The sequence below is a fragment of the Oryctolagus cuniculus genome, chromosome 5, assembly GCF_051225735.1.
Source record: "Oryctolagus cuniculus isolate XC-2025 breed Fujian yellow rabbit chromosome 5, ASM5122573v1, whole genome shotgun sequence".
Lineage (NCBI taxonomy): Eukaryota > Metazoa > Chordata > Mammalia > Lagomorpha > Leporidae > Oryctolagus > Oryctolagus cuniculus.
The window spans coordinates 72,868,625-72,873,970 of record NC_142871.1 but is presented as its reverse complement, the minus strand read 5'-3'; the positions used below and the strand labels follow the sequence as shown (position 1 = coordinate 72,873,970).

General features: G+C 41.3%; 1 pseudogene; it reads left to right on the top strand.

Moving 5' to 3' along the window:
* The first annotated feature begins 2,941 nt into the window (after positions 1 to 2,941).
* On the top strand, positions 2,942 to 3,434 carry LOC100358008 (peptidyl-prolyl cis-trans isomerase FKBP1A-like; annotated as a pseudogene).
* The last annotated feature ends 1,912 nt before the right edge of the window (positions 3,435 to 5,346 follow it).

Here is a 5,346-nt window from a genome sequence, read left to right as displayed (position 1 = left end):
AGAGGCTTCACTTAGTAACTGGTTATCTTGCTCCTCCTTCATACCTGTCTGAGCCACAAAGGATCGTATTTTCCCAGATCTATCCTTAATCCTCTACAAATTCTATTTTGGCTACAACCTATCAGCCTGAACTCAGAAAATTTTACATCTACATTTTAAAACAATTATCATCATTCATTTAAGCTATGATTCAAAAGCAATATTCCTGGACCATTTTGTTACATGAGCCAATAAGACTCATTAATTGTCACTTTGAATCTAGAGTGAGTCCACAGTTATATAACGTATGTGTCCTCTTCCACATCCATGAATCTGGCAACCTTCTATAACCCCATTCCTGACATGATTGCAACACAACATCAAAATTATCAATACCAGGAAATTCAAAAAGTTAGTAAAAATTGAATTAAAAGAAAAGTTTATATTGGTGTAAAATTTTTACAATCATGCATAATTTTTATAATATGCATTTTCCATGAACTTTTCTCTTATTAGTTTGATGGCACCTCATATATGTATATATCTGCATTTATATGTACATATATGCATTTATATATATATGCATAGAGACAGACTTCATTTATCCTATTAGCTGTGTCTCTCAAATCTACAATCTCCCTCTTAAGACACATATATAAATACCATCTCTGTCTTTAAGCATATGGAATTATTTCCAAATTGTAGAAAAGGACTAATTTAAGGATACAAAGGTGATTGTAGGCTTCACCTCCCCATGTCTAAACCTAAAATTTTAGAGAGCCATCACATATAGTCTACTATAATCAGTAAACTCAGCATGGGGATTGATTTCCATGAAATTCAAATATGTGATTTCAGTTACATAATGTATTTAAACAATTTTATCAAAAGTTTAGAACACAAATATGCATTAACCTCATCAAAAGCTGAGGTACTACACTGTGACATCTCCACCACTGTCCCAACTATTTGGACCCCATAGACTATAGTAGCACATGGATTCATATATTTTCAATGGTGGAAAATCTTTATTCTTAAATATTTGGCTTTGGAAATAAAATTTACTTAGTGCTAATTTTGTGAATAAGTTTAAACAAACTGCTTAAAACCATTCTGTTCAAAAATAATGCAGAATTAAACTCATTTTTGTGTGACCTGAAATGACCATCATAAAAGACTTCCAAATACATTTAAAGCAAATATCATTAAATATTGTCCAAAGATGACTTCTTAGAAGGTAAATAATGCCTGGGTAAATTATTATGATATTATACGCTTACCAAAAACTCAGAATCATTACTTTTGGTCTGGTCCATTGAACTTAACATTTACCCCCTCATGACAACAAGTCACAAAATAAAAAAATTGAAATCTATTTATGTCTTTAATCCCCTGGCCATGCATATTTTAAGAGTAATTTGAGGCTAAATTTAATGCAATTTCATTAACAATTCCAATTTGTGGTTATCCATTAAATAAGGAAATATTACCCATGATATTTTCTTCCTGAATATTTAGGTAATGCAAAAACTAAACCTAAAATATGAATTTAGAAGAAATATTTCTAAAAATACACTAACTGGGCTAAAATGCAAATTTAGCCATTGAAGTCATGCATCTTAAATATATAACATCTTTTCCTCTATATCTCTTTGAAGCAGTTTAATAAACTGTTATTAATATAAGTATTAAAGGGTTTCATTTCTTTTTTTTTTTTTTTTACATTTTAGGCTTTTATTCAGTGAGAGACATTATAGGAGAGTGAGAGCTTTATCTAAGAGAGAGAGGTAAATCTGGGTTCATACTGAGCACCAGGAACCAGCCACGTGGAGGAGCATCTAGGCCAGGAAGCCTAGGGCGGGTGGCTGGAAGGCCATGTGCCCTGGAGGTGCAGAGCTACACAGCAAGCCCCCTCCTGGCAAGAGGCCAGGGAAAAGAAGAGAAGGGTGGGGCACACTGTGTCCCCGGCTTTTAACCGACTTTCAAAGGGGAGTGGTTAATTAACCTGACTGGCTGGTGGGCACCTAGGTGTGGCCAGGTAGGGGCATGAGGTCACACAGGGGCCAGGGGCATAGTGAAGGTATCAGGTAGGGCGTGAGGTCACACAGGGATGTGGCGAAGGCGTGGTCTTCCAGCTCACAAACCTAATCAATTTTAGCCTGTATGCCTGCCTACTTCATTGCCCTCTCAGAGAGACTCCATCCCTTAATTGTAAGGGAAGTTGATGGATGTCAAATCATCTCTTCTGTTACTGCTTCCTGCTTATGAGGGGCGTAGCACAGGCCCTGCCTTTCCAGGGTCTTGAAGTCTCTGCCTATCCTATCTAACAGATTTGCTTTGTGAGTTGGAGCAATCTCGGTCATTGCCAACGTCTGTGTCCCCTGCATGGTCAGTTACTCCTGGAAGTCAAGTTCTGAAACATGTAAGTTGTTAATTAGCAAAGGCAAAACTGGAGAAAAACCAATTGTACGTGGGGTGCCCCTTTAGATGAAACAACATGTCTTACAGATTCCCAGATAGTAGGTAGTGAGAGATAGGCTACCCTTATGAAGATTATAAACCCATTTAGCTTGAGTATAGAGAATTATAATAGAAGAAATCATTAGGTAGCTTTATCATCAATAAAAGTTTCCAGAGATAATTAAGAAAGGCAAATACAGTATGTTTGTCTTAAGGAGACAAAGGCAAAAAGTTTTACTTATCCTTTTTGTTTTGAAGAGGTACTTAAGGTTTCTGATTGGCTTATCGGAACAGTCAGGCATATCTTTCGCATTCACCTGTGAAGACTTAAGAGGTAGAAGTTTAATCCTAATTTCATGGAGGTAGTCATGCTCAATAGCACCTGGTAAGGTCCCTTTCATTTACGCTGAATCTGATCTGAAGAGGATCTTCTTTTGAATGACTTGCTCAGGAATTTTTAATGTTGGAGTTTTTTGTTAAAAACTAAAAGGTGGACGCTCTTGGTCCACGCTGCCTGCCTCGCCGCCCGCCCAGCGTCCGCTGCCACCATGGGAGTGCAGGTGGAGACCATCTCCCCCGGAGACAGGCGCACCTTCCAGAAGCGTGGCCAGACCTGCGTGGTGCACTACACCGGGATGCTTAAAGATGGAAAGAAATTCGATTCCTCCCGGGGACAGGAACAAGCCTTTTAAGTTTATGTTGGGCAAGCAGGAGGTGATCCGAGGCTGGGAAGAAGAGGTTGCCCAGATGAGTGTGGGTCAGAGAGCCAAACTGACCATCTCCCCAGACTATGCCTACAGTGCCACTGGGCACCCGGGCATCAGCCCACCACATGCCACTCTCGTCTTCGATGTGGAGCTTCTAAAACTGGAATGACAGGAATGGCCTCCTCCCTTAGCTCCCTGTTCTTGGATCTGCCTTGGAGGGTCTGGTGCTCCAGACACATGCACATGAATCCATTCGGAGCTTTTCCTGCAGTTCCACGACGCCCTCTGTACAAACATCTGCCCGACTGAATGTGTTCTGTCACTCAGCTTTGTTTCTCACACCCGTACTTCCTCTTCCCCTTCCCCTTGTATGTGTGATCACCTAAACCATACGCCATAAACCTCAAGTGACTCGTTTTATTCTGTTCTCGTTTTGGGGTGAAGATTCAGTTTCCATCTTGGGTCTAGGTTTCCAGTGAAGATGTGGTCAGGTGTTAACAGCACAAGTGATGGGTTCACTTTAGAACAGGAAATGGTGTTGGGGAAAAGGGTTTGCAAGAATCTTTATTTCATTTTTATTTTTTTGGATGAGATTTGTATCTATTATGTATTAAACAGTCTTGCTGCAGCACTGCAAAGCCACAGTAGAAGTGAGACGCTGCTGAGGGCTGAGAGGTCCTCGGGGTGAAGTAACAGCCCTGCCCAGACTGAAGCGGGGACGGGAGAGCCTTTGCCTCCACAGCCCCAGCCCAGCCTCCCCAGAACCCTCTGCCTCTGAAACTAGATCACTTCCCTGCAACGCTGGACATTACAGGTACCTGTCCCTGGGCCAGCAGAGACCACTGAAGCCTTCTTTGTGACCTGGCTTTTTCTTTTCCCCTCCATCCTGTGTTTTTTCTAGTGGATTTTCAGAACTTTTATAATCTCCTAACTATCCAAGACTCCCAACACTTCCTAAATTTTAAGAAACTTTTAATTGAAAGTTTAAATTGAAGGTGCTGTTTGTAGACCATCACCCAGCGAAAGCCCGGCCATCACGACACATCCTTGAGTGTTCTCTTGAAAGTGATGCTGGTCATCGCAGCTTCAGCATCTCCTGGTGTTTGATGCTTGGCTGTCTCTGCTGATCTTGGGTTTCCCGGCTTTGCCTCCCACCCCCTTCACACCCCTCTGCTCTCCTGGTGAGAGAAACTGTTGCTGCCCCCACTTCACTCTAGTACCACATGAGTTTTGAGTTTTATTATTGCAATAAAGTGCTTTATGCTGGCAAAAAAAAAAAAAACTAAAAGGTTTCATTTCTTAGTGAAAGTTAGCAGATGATGAAGAAGAAAAGCTAGGTATCTTTTTTTAAAGATTTATTTATTTATTTGAAAGTCAGAGTTACACATAGAGAGGAGAGGCAGAGAGAGAGAGAGGAATTCCACCCAATGGTTCACTCCCTAATTGGCTGCAACGGCCGGAGCTGCAAAGCCAGGAGCCAGGAGCCTCTTCCAGGTTTTCCACTTGGGTGTAGGGGCCCAAGGACCTGGGCCATCTTGTATTGCTCTCCCAGGCCATAGCAGAGAGCTGGATTGGAAGTGGAGCAGTACATGGAACCTACTCTAGGATTGACCACACACTAGGCCATAAAGCAAGTCTCAGCAAAAGCAGTGTTAAGAGGAAAGTTTATAGCAATAGGTGCCTACATCAATAAAATTGGAAAGGCACCAAATAAATGAGCTATCAATGCATCTCAAGGAACTAGAAAAACTGCAGCAAACCAGACCCAGAACTAGTAGGAGAAGAGAAATAATTAAAATTAGAGAAGAAATCAACAAAATTGAATAAAAAAACATTGCAAAAGATCAGCAAAATGAAGAGCTGGTTTTTTGAGGGAAGCTATCTATGAAGAAGTGACAAGAACTGAAAATAGCACAGAGAATCTGAAATGCAGAAGACAGAGAAGAACAAAGCACACTGCCACTGCTGCCACCCACAGCTCCTACCTTTGCTCCTCAGTCAGGGAAAACCATCTTGCCAGAAAAAAGTACATGGAAAGTGCCATGATCTTCACCACCACCACAGAGGAGCATCCCTAACTACAGGAGAATTCCAGAGTCCCCGATGACTTTAAATCAAGCCTTGCAATTTCACTGGGGTCCCATGGATGCAAAAAAAGGAACCCACATTACTCCCTGTATCCCCAAGTTGCCAAATCTGA